We start from the raw sequence: 19,004 nt of genomic DNA on the forward strand, positions 1-19,004 counted from the left end.
AGTGACATCATGCAGGTGATGTTTTGACTTGTGCATGAATCGGATTTAGATGGGGCACAGCTGCACAAAAATCATCACCCTCACTCTCCCCTCCAGTGTCTTTGGAGTCCAATGGCAAAACAAAAGTCAAGATGACTGGTGATGGCCCCATGGATGTTCTCTATGTAGGACTGACATTCACACTCAGGGCCATGGATTCCAAATCTAGCCCTCATTCCATTTAGCCATGGTGTGTTCTTACCTTTATTTTCCAAGATTCAGTTTGTATCTGTCAGTGTATTTGTGAGAAAGGGAGAGAGGGAATTCTTAGATGAGATGATATTTGCAAAGTGGAAGCAGAATTTGACTTTTAGGATTACTTTTGCTTTAAAATAGAGATTTGGAATAAACACTCTTGGGGCATGGCAAGAAAGGCCAGGCAGCTTCTACAGCCTCAACTCCCTGATCTTAGGGCCTCTTCTAGGACTAGATGGAGGAAGCCTTTAACAAGTGTTCTCTGCTGCCTAGAAGGTGCTACAGGTCGCTCACTGCCTATGGGGCTTAGGACTGCTAGCCCAGGAGAGGTGGAAGCAGGAATGAGGCAGCTCTAGGGGGAGGGATAGGAGCAGATGCTGTTAAATTTTTCCCTTTTTCATTCCAGCCAGTAGCATTAAAGGAAGATGGCCAGGGAGTAGTCTGGGTCTGAAGCTCATGTTCTTCAGGTAGAAGGAAGCTGAAACAGGGTAGTAGTGGGAGGACATGTTCTTGGAACCATACTTGGGAATTTTGAATATTTTTCCCCAGAGAAGCATAATTATACTCAGAAATTAGAATCCATAAGGTTATTAGTATGATCTATCAGACGGTCTTTTCAGGTTGGGACTGAGAACCTCACATGCCCATCTACCCCCAAACCCCCAATGTTCAATATTGTTTCCATTAGAAACCACGTTCTGAGTTTCAAACTATTTACAAATGAAATCATAGAACAAATCATTCATAATTAGCAGATTGCATGTATGTACATGCTCTTTATAAATTCTCATTTAGCCCACTAAGGTATAGATTTATTAACTTAAAGCTAACATGTAAAGTAAATGGAGGTGTTATGAAAAAGAGTAATGAATGGAATCCATCTTCAATGTGGTCATGGACAACTTGGACTCCATTGCTGCGTAGGCGAGAAACACATGAGCCCATCATCTCTTAAGACATCGTGCTCATGGGTGATGATGTAAGTTAATGGTAGTTGGCACAATGTTGAATTATCAACCAATAAAGGAGAGGTGCCATAATCCACAATCCCTGAAAATTTTTCTGCTCTCTTGGAACTTCCATAAATTGGGTTATTTTTTATTTAAGAAAAAAAAAACCTTCTCAGGAAGCAGAAGATTTCAGTTGACAAACTTGAAGAGATGGCTAAATTTGGCAGGTATGTATTGGTTGGCTGCCAAGGTCTGCTCAAGGGATTCATCAGTGGTAAGGTAATCACCCATAAATTTAAATAAATTTGTCAATATTATCCCATATTCGTTTTCCCTGTAGGATGGCGAGTCTATCAATCATTTGTAAAAATGGGTAAATTAAAGCTTGCATCTTGAGTTTATTTTTGGCTTCAGGATCACCCATCACCTTAGAATATTCATTAACCTATTATCCAATGAATCAGGCATTTCTCAACTGTCTACTCAGAATATTTTCATGACCCTAAGGGAGAAAAAATTCATTTTGACTTATAACACTCTCAAAAACCAGGCAAATGAATTGTCGTGAGATGGTTATGCCAGTACTGATAATGTCTTCCTAATGACTGCAAAAAAGGCTAGGCTAACTTCAATATTCATTTAATACAGAAATTTCTTCTTTTAAAAATTAAATAAACATAAAATTTAATTCAAATTATTGTTATTAATTAAATGTAATAACTCTGTGATCATTAAATCAAATTTGAGATTGGTTTAAACATCTTGTTTAAACTTGTGGTTGAAATTGTTCTTTTCTGTGAAAGGGACATTTTAGGGAAAAAAAAGTCTGGAAGCCTCTGGGAGAAGAAGAATGAAGGCCAGGGATCATTACTGAGGAGAGTGAAGGTCAAACTCACTCAGCAAGATAGAGGTAGACCAGTGTCAAGACTGTTTACAGCCCACGAGCTACAATGACCTAGAGAGGGCAGAAACCTAAGAAGGGGGGATCTTCACTTAACGTTCACGAAAAAACAAAAAACAAAAACAAAGAAAGAATAGCTCCCTCCTGATGTATGTTTGAACTTAGTCACAAGGTCTTTTAGACTGCAGATGAAATCACATAGCTAGATTTCCATTTCTTCTCTTTCTTTCACTTTCCCTCTCTTTCTCCTCCTCCACCTTTCTACCTCCTTTTTCTCCTCCTCTTCAATCTCCTTCCTTTTCCTTTTTCTCTTCCCCTCCTCCCCACTTTCCTCTCTTCTCTCTCCTCTTTTTTATTCCCCTTTTCTCTCTTTCCTCCTCTTCCCTTCCTTTATTCCCTTTTTTCCTTTTGCCTTCTTTCCTCCTCTCTTTTCTCCTATCCTTTACTCTCTCCTATCTTCTCCCTGTCATCTGTCTCCTTCATGTGTCCTCCACTCTCCTCACCTTTTCTTCTCCCTTACTAGCTGTGTGACTCTGAGCAAGTAACTTAACTTTTCTCAGCCTCAGTTTCCTCATTTATAAAATGAGCAAAATGATAGCACCTACCTCACATGATTATTGTGAATATTAAACGAGATAACATGAAGTGATTTGGAAACCTTAAAATACCATATACATACTATTTACTACTACTATTATTATTCATATCATTATATCCCACTTCTGACATTTACTAGCAGTATAACCATGCACAAGTCTTTTTACCTCTCAGTTCCATCATCTGTAAAATGGAAATGATAACTACTGTGTTATTGAGAGTTAGATGAGAAAAATGCTTTGTAAACCAGAAAGAACTCTATAAATAGGTGGTTTTATTATTGAAATGTAGCATTATAAAACTGAAGAGACTTTTAGAGACCATTCTAGTCAAACCAATTAGGCTGTGAGATCCTTGAGTGAAGTGACTTTTTTTTTTTTTACCTTTCTTTGCATTCCTCAGTTCAGTTGTTCTTCAGTTGTGTCTAACTCTTTGTGACCCCATTGGAGTTTCCTTGGCAGACATACTGGAGTGGTTTGAGACTTCCTTTTCCAGATCATTTTCCAGATGAGGAAACTGAATCAAATAGGGTTAAGTTACTTAACAGGGTCATGCAACTAGTAAGTTTCTGAGACTCCATTTGAACTCAGGAAGATGAATCTTCCTGATTTCAGGCCCAGTGCTCTGTGCACTGTGCCACCTAGATGCCCTTTCTATTCCTGGCACTTAGCAAAATACCTGGCACATATGAAGCATTTAATAAATGCTAGGTGACTGCCGTTTTTCTTTTACTTGAAGGCTGCACAACATCAAAAAGGTAAGAAACACTTTCTCTTTCTTTTAGAGCATTCAGATATTTAGAGCATTCTGGAAAGAGAAGAAAAAGTGTTTTTTGTAAAGGAAGATATTTATATTATAAAAGGATGCAAGTTTTTGTTGCTGTTCTGGATAAACATTCTGATGCCTGATGTGAGTAGAAATAAAACCTTTGTTTGACTCTAAACTATGAAGTCACGTAGCCTTCAGGTGGAATTTGGACAGTTTTTGAAAGAAAAAGATCTGTAGATTTGAGGTACAGATTTAAACCGCAGACCTCATTGTCATCTATGTGGAGTGATACCTCATCTGTTTGGGGCTAGTTTAGAAATAGAAAAAGAACTTTTATTTATTAAAATTTAGAGAAAAGTGAGTGTAAAGAAACACAGTTTCAAGGTCACCAAAGAGCTTGAATAGCTTTTGGAGAGTTTCAAAGCTCCACACATGATGGGTGCTTCAGCTAATCTGCATATACCTATTTTATGACTAAAGGAGACAAAACTCAGAAAATGAGAAATCATAGAAACATTTGTAGATTGTGCTATGATTAAAAAAAAAGACAATCAATTCGATAGGGAAATTTGGGAAATTGTGACTTTTCAAGTGGAAGGCCAGTGACTGTCAGGGGACTTTCATTAAGTCTTTGGATGAGCAAATCCTGATTAGTCAGAGAGAGAGAACTGACTTCTTTGGACAAGACTTCCAATATCAATAAGAGTTAGCATCGCCTAGAGTTGGAACCAAGGTAAAGCTTTTCCTAAGGGTTTGTTGCTCTCTGCTCCCCCTTTGTCATGAAATGGAAAAGCAATCAGGACTTGCACCTACTTTGGTATCTTGGTGAGATGCAGCCATGTGGCTATAAATTCCACTGTAATTGCACGGCACAGCTCAGGTGAGAGGATAACCTGTTGTGTTTGGTCTGTTTAGTGCAAAGATAGCCAGTTTGATTACAAAAACTTAGTTCTCTACCTTAAAAAGAACTACTATTCAGATGAATAGCCAACACTTTCTAAAAACCCTTTTATGAGTGATAGTTAACGGAAGGGCTTTATAAGGATTTCTGTATGGTTGGTTTAGAGAAGATTTCCCCAGCTGAAGAATTATGAGTATCAGTAGTCAGTCAGTGAGCAGAGAAGCAGTTTCCTGTGGTGCAGAGGTCCCTGAATAGACCATGTCTACAATCCAGACTTGAATACAGTTATCTCTTCCATATTGTACCTTTCCTCATTATGGTTTTGATATATTGCAGATCAACCTAAGAAATTAAATGGGAATTTTTTGGGAGTTTTGCAGACAGCACAGCCAAAGACTATGACCAAATACTTAACCCAACACCATATAAAAGAAGAAAAATTCAGACTTCTCTGGTATGAAGGGAGGGCCAAAAATTTTATGGGGATTTTCCAGATTGTGGGGGTGCTGTGCCCCTGAATCCCACAAGGGATAACTGTACTTCACAGGGTTGTAGTGAGAATCCAATGAGTTCATCTTTGTAAAACATTTAACAATTACCTGGCACATGGCAGGTGCTTAACAGATACTCTTTCCCTTCCCTTCTGCTCCACCCTCACCCCCATCTCACTTGCAGTACAACATTATCTGGAAAAAAAGACTTTACTTTGAGGATGAAAACAATTTGGCAAGACAGATTTCTTCAGGATATGGGTTGTCTAATTATGAATTAATGTTACTAATTAATATAGTTACTAATTATAAGTTGCCAATTAATATGATTAGTTAGAATATGGAAGAAATTCTGGTGAGAATGTTTATAGCTAGATGTCCTCATGTTAAAAAAACAGGTTACCAAAAGGAATCACTTCCTTAAAGACGGAATTCATTGTGTTCATTTTTAATGGTAGATGCCATGTTTAATTGTAAGCTCCTTGAGGGTAATGTTTTTGAATTTTTTGTTTTTGCCTTTCTTTGCATAGTGCCTAGAACATAAAAAGGTATTTGCATTTATGGAATTTAATTCAACATATTCAAAACTTAAGAAATAGAGAAGGAAGTTTTTTTTAAAGAGCCTCCTAATCTCTTAACTCACCGACATACTTATCTACAATAGGCAAACTTTATAATGGCAGAGATGGAACATGCTGGTTCTTTATGTCTGCTACATATAAGATTAGACAGTCAAAGATTTTAGATCTGAAAGGTGTTAAATTCTCATCTAGGACAACAGTTCTCAAACTTTTTGATCTCAGGACTCCTTTATATTCTTAAAAATTATTGAAGAACCCCCTTCCCAAGAGCTTTTGTTCAAGTGAATCATATTTATTGATATTCACCATATTAAAAATTAAAACATCTTAGTGTTATTAGGAAAACAGTTTTGTCCTCATGGACTCCCTGAAAAGATTTTTCGGAGATCAGCAGGGTTCCTGGACCACCCTTTGAGAACCACTGAGCTATTCCAAGCCTTCTACTCTCCCTCATTTTGCAGATGTGGAAAATGAGATGCAGACAGAAACATGACTTCTCCAAAGCCACTCAGTAATAGAATTGGGATTTGAACCCACGTCTTCTGACTCTCCTGAATATAGTACATGAAAATATAAAAATAAACTACATGAAATAAAGTGATCACATAAAAATTATTCCAATTAATTTAAAAATGCATAGCATCATACCGCATGAATCACTGAGGCTGCTGCAGTTCCCCCGACACTGTCTCCTGAAATGCATATTCTAGTGGGGTCCACACCATATTTTGCCAGAGTTTCGTCCTGTAGAAAGAACTTCACCATACTGTAGACGTCTTCAAATGGAGTTGGAAAATGGTATTTAGGCGCAAGTCTATAGCTTCCAAGAGAACAAAACATTGATCACATGACTCTCAGTGTGACTATGTAGGTATCTCTCCATTAAAGAATAGATTCAGTGGGAGAATATTAGTGCACATGGTGAAATTCTTCATGTTAAGCTCCTATTTTCTATTGGCTTCCGTTTTCTGTGGCCAGCATGACAAGAGAAAGAGGCAGGATGACATCAGAAATTTGGAATACTTTCATATGGGTGGGATTGTTGCAAGATCTATCAAAGATTCTAAGCTACTCTGGAGGTGGTCGTAGGGAGTCTAGGAAGATTCTTTCCCACTCGCTCCCAAGATCCCTTTCTTGTATGGTGTTCAAGACTCTCATTTTTCTCCAAAAGAGGTCCCCCTCAGTAGGAGTTTGTGAAGTCTCTTTAGATAGGTTTCTATTTATTGTTCACTCCCCCAAATGGCTAATGCCACCATGGGGAAGATTTTGGAGTTTTCCAGAACCAAGGAGAACATAGTAATGACAATAGTTTTAGCTCAAATCCTGTCTTTGTTACTTATTACCTGTGTGATCTTGGCAAATCATTTAACCTCTCTGGGCCTCAGGTTCCCCAGATGTAAAATGGGGGAGGGTTGAGTTAGATAGCTTCAAAGGTCTTCCAGCTCTGATTGTGGTTTTTTTTTTTTTCCGCTTTGGGAGCTCCTTATATCCGGTAGGCTTACCCACACCGCAAGCTTATCTATTAGCAATTGTCACTATATGTCCCATAGCATATAAGGGAAATGGCAGCATAAATAGTGCTCCTTGGGAGATGGATAATAACTTCCCAAGCATTAAGGAATCTTAGTGAAAATAACAGGACATGGCTATCATTTGGTACATAGGTAAAGGATGAGTTTCTTTCCCTCCCCTTGGCTAAAACAAAACAAAAACATCGTTTTAAAAGAAAAAAATTCTCTCTTACTCTGATGATACAACAACAGCATCCAGTTCAGCTGCTATCCTTCTTGTCAGCAAGTCATAAGACAGCATTGCTGAAAGGAGAAGTATTGAATTGATGACAGTGGTCGACACAAGTAAATGCGCGGGTGTGATGTGGGGGACAAATTTAGATTATGACTCAACTGTTACGTGCCAGCCCAGAGTCTCTTCTCATTTGGAGTAAGGACCACAAAATGAAAGAGGCTCAGCATTATGACTGGATCTAGAAGTAGGAACCCCGCACTGAGATTAGGGGAGAAGCCATTTAGCTGTGGCCAACGTTTAATGTGTACCAACTTCAGACTCATTTCACCCCTCACCTTCCAGACCTTTCATCAGTGGGCAGCTTAGAGGATGTTATGCTCAATAGCAGAGTTTAGCACAGTGCTTGGCACACAGTAAGTGCTTAAAATGCTTTTTTACTCATGCATTAATTCAGTGTTAGTCACCTCAACAGTATCCATTGGCCGATGGTGTGACATATGCCACCATTTTTTTCCCCCAGAGATCCTGGAAAGTTGGTTGGAATTCTAGATTTTCCTACAATTTCTCTAAACACCCAAGAAACTTCCTATCCAAGATTCCTTCCAGGTAGGTTGTCTTTAGAGGTATAAGAAGCCAAAGCTTTTCAGATGTTTTAAGGGGAAAGTACAATTTTCAAAAAATTATAATTGTATTTGTGACTGCCATGTGTTGGGATAAGAGATCTAGTAACCAGAATTTTAACTGAAGTGATACGTCTGGAGAAAAGTATTTAAAAGAAGTGGTTTTGACTGCTCAAGCACTACCCTGTCATGAAAGGGAATTACCGGAGACAGAACAGTCAGAATAGCCAGAAGGGAGTCCCTTCTATAGAAAGGTAGGGAGGGTCTATAACAGTTGTATCAGGAATAATAACCATTGCCTCTCTGCACCCATAGGAAAGAATTGCAGATCCCTGTCTCTGAGAATGAAAAATGCTAATAAAATTGTATTTAGCTTCGTACGCCATTGAACTCCACCCTAAAACGTCTGCGGGTTAATGCTTCCTCTTCCCTTTAGTGTATGTGTGTCTTCTTGTGCCGGGGCCTGGGCTGTGATTCAAGAGAAATAGTCTGGACTTTCCTGGCGTCTGGGAGGATACAACGTTTCTCAGGTCTCTGCTCGTCTGTGCATCTTTCCTCCTAGATGTTATTTTCTGATGAGTTGTGTGTGTGTGTGTGTGTGTGTGTGTGACTACGCCTCACTCCCCTTTGATGATCTTCATCCAGGTTGTCCCCATATGGGTATTTCCCAAAGTTCTGTCATTCAGCCTATCCTCTTCTCCCTCTGTGTTATCTCACTTGCCTGGAATGGAAGGTCCTTGAGGGCAGGGGCGGTCTCTCATATTTTTATCTCCAACGTTTAACACAATGTTTAACAGTGCTGGAATATAGTTGTTGCTGTTCATCCTTCATTCTCGAAGAGGAACATAGTTAAATGCTTAATAAATGCTTGTTGAGGGGCAGTTAGATGGCGCAGTGGATAGAGCACCAGCCCTGGATTCAGGAGGACCTGAGTTCAAATCTGGCCTCAGACACATAACACATCCCAATTGCCTCACATAAGAAAAAAAAATGATTGTTGACATGACTTGACTTGGCTCTAGAATCCAGCTACTTGCTGCTCCTCAGATGTGATATTCTGTCTTCTGATTCTTTATTCTGGCTGCCTTCCATGCCTAAAATTTTCTTCCTCTTCATTTCTGATTCATTGTTTCCCTGACTTTCTTAAGTACTCAATTCTTTATGTATTTGAGATATGAGACCTTTATCTGAGAAACTGTCTATAAAATTTCCCCCCAGTTCTCTGCTTTCCTTCTGATCTTGGCTACATTTGTTTTATTTGTGTGAAACCTTTTTACTTTAATGTAATCAAAATTATCCATTTTCCACCTAACTTTGCTCTCTATCTCTTGTTTATTAATTAATTGTTCACCTGTTCATAAGTCTGATAAATAATATTTTCCGTGTTCTTCTAATTTTCTTGTAATATCTCTCTTTATATCCAGGTCATGTATCTATTTTGACCTTATCTTGATAAATGGTGTAAGATACTGGTCTATGCCCATTTCTGCCATGCTGCTTTTCAGTTTTCCCAACAATTTTTACCGAGTGATGAATTCTTATCCCAAAATTTTAAGTCTTTGCACTTATTAAATACAAAATTACTATATTTATTTGCTGCTGTAAATTGTATGTTAAATACTTAGCTCTAATCATACATTCCTTCCCCCCTCCCAACTGCCTTCCTTCTGAAATTATCTTTCATTGACACTGTATATATCTCGTATGTTTGTAGTTATCAAAATGCTTTCCTCTCCATTCAAATGTGAGCTCTCTGAGGGCAGGATCCATGTTTTTGCATTTCTTTCTATTACCCAGCTCTTAGAACAATGCCTGTTGTTTTTTAGTCATTTTTCAGTTCTGTCTGACTCTTGGTGACCCCATTTGGGGTTTTCTTGGGAAAGAAACTGGAGTGGTTTGTTATTCCCTTCTCCAGCTCATTTTACAGATGAGGAACTGAGGCAAAGAGGGTTGAGTGACTTGCCCAGAGTCACACAGCTAATAAGTGTCTAAGGCCAGATTTGAACTCATGAAGATGAGTCTTCCTGACTCCAGGGCCAGCACTCTATCCACTGAGCCACCTAGCTTCCTCATATAAATGTTCAGTAAATGCTTGTTGACTTGCTGACCAGGGTACAGATGATAAGTATATTAGATCAACAACTAGCCAAGAGTTGATGGCCAAAATCTTGACTTATAGACTCATGTCTTCTGAGAGTATGTTTTAAATTGCCTAATACTTCTGAAATCATCTGTTCAGCTTTCTGCAATGTGCCTTGATTAAAATGGAAACACACTAAAAGTTCAAAAGGATCTACTTTTTCCTATGGCATTGGTATATTGCTTCAGTTAATGAAAGCATAGGCACTGTGCTGTGTTTGGAATGTGCTGAAGCTGGTTCCTTGTGAGAGCAAGGATGATGAGAGAAGGTATTATTTCTTCCCATTTGGGAGCATTGATATTCTAATCCTACTAGTACCTGGCAGAAATTAAATTATGGATGAAATCAGATAGCCCAAGTTACAAAAATGTCTACCTCATTTAATCTCTTTGTTTTACAGATGAGGGAGGAAAAGGCATTGAGAAATAGAATATATTGCTTCCCATCACACAGTAGTAGCATTGAGAGTAGAACCTGGAGGGCTCTTGACTCCCAATACGATAATACTTCAACTCCATATGATGCCCAGTTTTACAGTCCTTTAAGGAGGACAAATTAAAGGTACTCTTTTGTCACTGGAAGTTATGATTACCTAAATTCAACCAGTGTGAACTGATTATCAACCAAGCTTTTCAAGGACAAGGGCAGTCTGGTTTTTCATCTTTTTGTCCCCAGCTTCTTATGCAATGCCTCTGAAATCATGGGTGTCCTGACCATGCTTCTACAACTGCTATGGTGGATCACTTAGTACCCAAAAATTCAGATAAACAACTTGTTTAATTAAAAAAACCCCTTAAAATACCTGCATAAAAGTGATTCTCAAGGCAGTAGAAAGAGGTGAAGAAGGATAAAACACGTAAAACTACCAGCAAGGAGATTAAAAGCAGTTGGCGCTGAATTTCCCTAATGTATTAGGAGCTCTCCCTGCCTAAAGCCTGAAATTGTTTTATGTCCTCCTGGTTCAAAGGGTCCATATGTGGGGTCCAGTTCAATCCATCTAGGGACAAAGTTAACTCCAACTCCCAGAGGTCTGCTCCATGGCTTCTTGCTTTTTTGAGTGTGTGTGGGTGAACTTAAACCTTCCCAGTTTCACTTGTGACCTGGCATTCAGCAGTGGGCACTTAACAAATGTTTAATAAAGATTTGTTGACTTGTATTGAACTCAACTTGAATATTAAAGATTGGAGTAAATGCAAAAAAAGAAGAAAGAGAAAGAGAAGGAAGAGAAAGAAGAAGAAATGAAGGAGAAGAATGAGATGGAGAAGGAAAAGGAGAAGGAAGATAAGGAGGAGGAGAGGAAAAAGTAGGAGAAGAGAAGGAAAAAAGAAAGAATGAGAGGAAAAGGAGAAACAAAAGAAGGACAGCAGCAACAGGAACAGTCAGTAATAATTGGCTGTGTCATTATCATGCCCATACTTGAACTGGAAAAGGGTTGAGAACATGCACTTTCTTCCCATCTGTTTGTATCCTTAATGCTTATCACAGGGGTTGACAAAGTAAAAGCTTATTTTCATTGATTGACTGATTCATTATTTATCCTTGCAGTGGTGGGGAACTTTAGGCATAGAATGATAAATATATCATCATCAGAAATCCTTAGGGGGTGGTTAGTTTTGCTTAATGTTTTTGTATTTGTTTTTTTTCTCATCTTGATTTGTAAGAAATAAATGTGGCTAAAATAAAAGCCATCAATACAATAACATATAAAAACTTGAAGAAAAAAAAACCTCAGCTCCAAAGGAATAATTTAAGGCACAGATAAATATCTCTCCCTCCTTTACTTGTGATGTCTCTCTGTGCAGAGATTGTATCACAGATTATGGAATTTCACAAATAGAAAAGTTTTATAACGGTCCTGCCAAAGCCGTATTATTTTCCAAGGAGATTATAGACTTACCAGGACTTCCAAAGGTAATTGCACCACCATGAACATAAATCACAGCTCTCTTTAGCCCATTCAGATTTTTTGTTGGCATATATAAACGTACTGGAACCCCAACAAATGTTGTGTCAGTCACTGCAAGGTTTTCATCTGAAATCGGTGGTGTATTCAGTAATCCTGCCATCATGGAGAAAAATTCTCCATGGTGCATCAGCCCTAGCTTCTCAATGAGAAAAGCCTATGAGTAAAAACCAAAAAGTGAGGTAAGTAATCATTTAGGTGAGACCATGACATAACATGTAGACCTGGAACTGGTCCTTCCTCCATATTAATTTGACATGAAATAGTTCTCCTTCCATTTCCCTCACTCCCCAATTTTATTATTAAATAACTGAGGAATATAAGGGCAAGGAGATTTCCATTCTTATTTTAAAACCTTCTCCCACCCAATGCTGGGAAGAGTTCAGTTTAGGAACTGGACAGTCACTGTACAACTACTCCTTCCACAGGTGCAGGTTGCAATCCTCTCAGATTTCTTATCCTTTGGAATTTGCATCCATACCATTCTGTAGATTCCATCCAGAAATGCAAGATCACAGGAAAACATCACAATTTCAAAGACATAGGAGTCAATCTTTAAGGAATATCAAAGAGCAAAAGATTGAAAAAGATCATGACTGGCAATATCGTTTCTACCTGTCAAAAAAAAAGACATCAGCAACTATAGACTCAGATTTATTTCAATTCAATTCAATAAGAAGCTAAGCACCTACCGTGTGCCAGGTCTCACACTAGACACTGGAGATACAAAGATAAAAATAAAAGGGTTCTTGCCCAAATGCCCACTTTCTATCTCTATGTAATTCTTCGGAGAATGGTCTGTGTCCACAATAATGAAAATATGAGAAAGGAGCAGGCAAGTTTTCCTAGAAGATCATTTTTGGAGTCATACAATGCATTGACAAATGGACAGAATATAGATCCCATCATGTCTTTTTAATGAATTAGTAAAACATTGACTTAAAGCAAAATTCAGCCTTATGAGACTTATTCTATTTATCTTATCATACATATCAACATATTATATTACATGTATGTCATGTACACATATTATACATTATAAAATATCATATATTGCTTTGTCTATATCTATCTATGATGTAACAACTTTGGTCAGGAAGATAACTTTGATAAAAACTACTTAAGTTTCATAATCTACTGAGCAATAGCACTGGATAAGGCACAAAACAGGGACATGTAGATTCTCCAAGGATGTACACTTGTATCATAAATTATCTCTAGCATAAAATCCAAGTACATGAGGAAAAGGTCCTATTTTCAGATAATGCTCTATTGGCTAAATGGAGTTTACCAGGATGACTCAGTAGTCTCTCAAAAGTAATCAGTGTAGCCATGAAAAAATCAAAACAAAGTAGATGCAGAATGTCTGTTTACTAGATGAAAGAATGGTGTTGCAATCCATCTCCCCAGAGAGGAGACTATCTTAATGTATATCTTGGGACAGGCATGATAGATGGATAAATAGTTGGACCCAGAATCCAAGATGAAAAGATCAGGTTAGATGTCATTGGGTAATGGTGGAAGGGCTTTCTATACTCTCTTGAGTTACTTTCTGCTACAAAAACCTATCTTTTTTATGTCAATATCCTCTATAGGGTGCAATCTAGCCATGACTACAAGGATGTTGTAATTTCAGGGGGAAAATGACAGCTGTAGGTGACCCAAATTACAATGGAAAGATGCAAGATGGGAGGGGCAGAGAAACAATATATATGGATTTTGGTATTTGACCGTAACCAAAGGTGAATTGTGCTTTGAGAAGTGGCATAGAAGCCACCATTTAAGGAGATGGGAGATGGGGACATCTTGGGGCAGAGGAAAGAGTGTTGGACTCAGAGTTTGAAGACTTGAGTTCAAATTCTCATTATGCCACTTACTACCTGTATGACCTTGGAGAAACCATTTCATTTCTCTCAGTTTCTTCATCTGTAAAACGAGGGATTTAGAATAGATGATCTCTAATATACCTGCCAACACTAGATCAATGAGCTTACGATCCAGTAAAAGGATTCCAATGGGTCAGGCATGCATAAAAATGAATAGCCTAAATGTTGCTTGGGTTTATGTGAAATGCTGTAAGAAGCAGAGATATTCAAAGAAACAGAGGTAAACTTTTAGAATGCTTAGAAAGTAAAAAAACAAAACAAAACAGGAGTGAGAATAACAGGATGAAGAGGCCAGAAGGTATGAGTTCATTACCATTTGCAATACCCTGATGAGATGATAGACCCATTAAAAAGACTTAAGCGGAAGGAAGGGCAATGACTTGCACTACTAGTATAAGATTCTTTGCAAAGTCTGCTTACTATAGACAAAATTGGTTTAGCTGAGTAAAGAAGGCCAAGAAGGATGTTTCTGCAGGTGTGTTAATAACTTTTTTGAAAGGCCTTTTTGTATGCTTCACTGGTGAGAGAACCACCTGGAAAATTGGGCTGGAAGAGACTTTTATATTGTTCACCCCAACACAAACATACATACACATATCTTATATATTGGGCTTAATACCCACCTGGAGTCGCAGGGGTCAATTCAATAGAAAACAGGGCCTATGGTGACTGAAATGGAGATTCACCCTAGGCTATGAGTCTGGCAATGAATGGAGATGCTCAGCAATTCCTCCAGGGAAAGGGGTTCTTAACCTGGAGTCTATAATTTTTTAAAAATTGATCTAGGTATGTCAATATAATTGCTTTCCTTGGTAATCCTATGTACTTGATGTTACGCATTTAAGGGAGGGATTACGCAGTCCCTATTATGTGGCAAGCACTGTGCTGAGCACCTGACAATAGCCCTATGAGGCAAGTGCTATTATTACCCCCATTTAACAGTTGAGGAAATTGAGGCAGAGGTTAAGTGACTTTGACCAGGGTCACATAGTAAGTGTCTTAGGTCAAATACGAACTCAGGTCTTTCAGACTGCAGGCCCACTGCTCTATCCAATGTACTACCAGCTTCAAAACATATTTCCGAGAAGCGTCCATAGGATTCACCAGATTGACTGCCAAAAGGACCCATGGCATGAAATGGTTAAGAAATCCAGCTCTGAGCCCTTTTGAGAGCTTCACATAGAACTGCAGTTGGACAGTCAGCCAACAGCATTTGTTAAATACTATGTGCCAGGCTCTGGGCTAAATTAAACTGAGCATACAAAGAAAGGCAAAAATTGGTAATCATGCTTAGGAAGCTTCCATTCTGTTGCAGTGACAACATGTAAGACACATACGATGTAAATGGAAGGAATCTCAGAGGGAAGGCACTGGGTGGGGGTAGGGGAAAAGGAGAGTCCAGTGTGCAAGAAATATCAAGAAAGCCAATGTAGCTGGGCCAAGAGTACATGAAGGCTAGAAAAGTGTAGTAAGACTGAGAAGACAGGAGAGGCCCAGTTGTGAAGAGATTTAAATGCCAGAGGATTTTCTATTTGATTCTGAGGGTAACAGGGAGACACTGATTTTATGAGAATGACATGATGTTTGCACTTTAGTTAAATCACTTTTGTGGAGAGTGAAGGACGCCTCAGTCTTGAAGCAGAGAGACTAAGAGAATGATTAATCAATCAGTAATCAATCAGTAAACATTTATTAAGCACCTATGATGTGCCGGGCACTGTGCGAAGCACAAAAAGAGGCAAAAGATAGTCTCTGCTCTCAAGGGGCTTACATTCTAATAGAGAAGACAGCATTCAAGCAAATACATACATATATTACATATCTATATATCTATATATCTATTATCTATGCTATATAGAGGATAAATAGGAAACAGTTAACAGAGGGAAGGCACTAGAATTAAGAGGGGTTGGAAAAGGTTTCCTCTAGAAGATGAGATTTTAGTTGGAACTTGAAGGAAACCAGGGAAACCAGAAGTCAGAGATGAAGAGGGAGAGAATTTCAGGCATGGGGCATAGCCAGAGAAAATACCCAGAGCAGAGAGATGGACTGTCAGCCTGGAGGTCATTGTACATTGGGGGTAGGGGTGGAGATAAGATGCAAGAAGACTGGAAAGGTTGGGGAGGAGGCTAGTTATAAAAGGCCATGGATGCCAAACAGAGGATTTTATACTTTATCCAGGAGGTGATAGGGAGCTGCTGGAGTGAATTGAATGGTGGAGGGCAGTGTGTGATATGGTCTGACCTATAGAGTAGGAAAATTGTTGGCAGCTGAATGGAGGTTGACTGGAGTGGAGAGGGACTTGTAAAGAGAGGGTGAAGACTGTGGCCAGCTGGCTTTTATCAAGGTCATCTCTGATAGAAACTTGGTTGAGAGCAAACTGAGAGATTAGCCCATTGGTTTGATTTGATCTAGTTGTCTCTCTTGAGCCTTGGCAAGTAAGTCACTTCTTTCTGTGTCTCTGTTGCCTCAACATTAACTTAGGGGATTGAGTTCAGTGGCCTCCAAGGTCCCTTCCAGTCTTACAGCTATGATCCTAGGATGCCAGCAGTTCTTTGATCTCCCATAGTAGTCTGTGTTACTGTCTGACTTCTCTATTCTCAGGTAATCTCAGCTTGGAAAAATATTAAGTGCCTATTTACACAGGGTTCTGTAGAACAGACCCCCGTCGGCTCTAATCCCTTAGAATTAGACAATTTGGGTCAGCTCCTCTTCCCTCTGCCAAATAAGTTCTTCCCATAGAAGACTCTTGTACAGGGCAATAAGGTGAATTCAAACAGATGAGGAAAATTAAATAGACACTAAACACATATATGAACAGGAGTGAACTTTTACATTTAATAAAAACAACACATAAATAAGGAGCTAGAGACAGAAGTCCATGAAAGCTTAAATTTGGCAAAGACATTAAAGTGAATCTCAAAGAATTATAAAATAAATGGGGGTGGGAGAGAGAAGACTTTTATATTCAACAACCACCACCACCAAAGTTCTTCTGTATTTCATCATTGTCTGACTTCTCATCTAGCTATATGTTTCTACTAAGCAGGGACCATGTCACCCTGTGCCTTTTACAGTAATATGTGAAAACAAAGAATTAATATTATCTCATTGATTTAACCAAAAATAAATTAATTCCCTGTCCAAAGTGTCAACTAATAGAAAGAGAGAGCACACGACTTGAAATCCATAAAATCCATAAATACTCAGAATGAACATGTTTCTCTTACCGGATTTATAAAAGCTCTGCAGAATGAATTATGGACCATGACTTTCCATTGTTCTTCCATGTTCTCTGGTACAGGTGAATATACATAATAAGCTATGAGAAGACAGGAAACCACAGTGCAGAGAGCTTTGTGGCCCATATTGTCTCAGTTCAGCTCCTTCCTGGAGCTGGTTGAGGTTGAGTTAATTGTCCTTTTGTTCTGAATATAAGCAATAAGGTGACAGTTTTGAATTTGGATCTCCAAGTGGTTTCATCATCTGGACCATAAATCTTTTATTTTTTTGTTTTGTTTTTAGTTAGAAGATTAACCAATTGTGCTTCTTTCCTGCCAGTAACAGTCAACTCACAAAGACAAAATAGATGGCCCCTCCTCATTTTATTCAATCCATAAATATTTATTCAGGCCGTAGTGTGTGCATAGCACGTCCAAGATGCTGACGAAACAAAGTTTGATGTATAATAGAAGCAGGGAATTGAACATACAAACAATTCTTGATTGCCTGCCTTCACAGAGGACACCATTAGCATGGAAACCAGGAGGCTAAATTCAGAGCATTGTTATCTCTCGATTGTTGTCCCACTTTGGACTTCTCTACCTTGCTTTTGATAACAGCAATGAAACTGTTCCATCTTGTCTTACTGTCTTATATGCCTTCTTCCTCTAGGTTTCTCTCTCTCTGTCTCTCTCTCTCTCTCTCTCTCTCTCTCTCTCTCTCTGTCTCTCTCTCCCTGTCTCTGTCTCTCTCTCTGTCTCTCTCTCTGTCTCTCTCTCTGTCTCTCTCTCTCTCTGTCTCTCTCTCTCTCTCTCTGTCTCTCTCTCTCTCTCTCTCTCTCTCTCTCTCTCTCTGTCTCTCTCTCTCTCTCTGTCTCTCTCTCTGTCTCTCTGTCTCTCTCTCTCTCTCTCTCTCTCTCTCTTCTCTCTCTCTCTCTCTGTCTTGGTGAGCATGGTGAGAGATTCTGGGAATAAAGTGGGGGAAACAATCAGATGCAATTAAATTCAGTTGAACTCGGTAAATATTTAATAAGTTCTGATCATTTGCAGAGTGTATTGCTGCTTGTTGCTGGGAAAACTAAACTCAACTAAAAAGTTTAGTAAAGATATGAGTCCGGCCCTTATCTAGTATACATCCTCTGCTTGCTGCTGCTGCTGGAGATATTAGTACTTTTTATATAGTACTTAAAAACTTTGCAAGCATTATTTCATTTATTGCTCATTTCAAAACTATTTTTTTGGCGAGGCAATTGGGGTTAAGTGACTTGCCCAGGATCACACGGCTAGCAAGTGTCTGGTCTGAGACCCGAGTTGAACTCAGGTCCTCCTGACTCCATGGCCGGTGCTCTATCCACTTCGCCACCTAGCTGTCCCATCACTTCAAAACCATTAAAGGGATATTATTATCCCTATTTTAAAGGAGAAGGAACTAAGGCTAAGAAAAATGAAATGACTTGTCCAGGGTCACAGAGATGGAAAGTGGTTGAGGTGAAGATTTGAACTCAGGCCATCTTGACTCCAAGTCTAGGACACAGGATGGAAGGGAATGTAATACAAAGACATCTTCTTTTTCTGTGATTTCATTAATGTGAATACTTCCTCTAACATAGATGACATCCCCTCTGAGGCCTTTCATCCTATAACACTCAAGGAGCTCTCTCCCATTAGACTATAAGTTCCACGAGGGCAGGGAGTATCTTTTACCCTTCTTTGTATTTTCAGCATTTAGCACAATGCCTAGCACAGAGTAGGGGCTTCATAAATGTTTATTGGCTCACTAACCTTCTTGTCCACAGACTCTCAAATCTTCTCTGGGGGTCCACCCAAAGGTTCAGGGGTGTGTTTCTCCTGCCATTGCTGGGATAAACAATGAGACATGAAGTCTGTCTATTGTTTACTCTTTTCCCTTGTCACATGACCCATCCTTTCATAATGAGTACAATACATCATGAATTTCCCCAAGAGGTAACGGTGGGGAAGGCTGTATAAATCAACTGCAATTGGA

At 38.9% G+C, this 19,004-nt stretch overlaps 1 pseudogene; it reads right to left on the bottom strand.

Annotated features, from left to right (window-relative positions):
• Window positions 1–1,011: 1,011 nt before the first annotated feature.
• LOC110204761 (arylacetamide deacetylase-like) lies at window positions 1,012–17,146 on the bottom strand (annotated as a pseudogene).
• Between the last annotated feature and the right edge of the window lie 1,858 nt (window positions 17,147–19,004).

This window comes from Phascolarctos cinereus, unplaced genomic scaffold (genome assembly GCF_003287225.1).
Source record: "Phascolarctos cinereus isolate Bilbo 61053 unplaced genomic scaffold, phaCin_HiC Scaffold_7;HRSCAF=346, whole genome shotgun sequence".
In the NCBI taxonomy this organism is placed as follows: Eukaryota; Metazoa; Chordata; class Mammalia; order Diprotodontia; family Phascolarctidae; genus Phascolarctos; species Phascolarctos cinereus.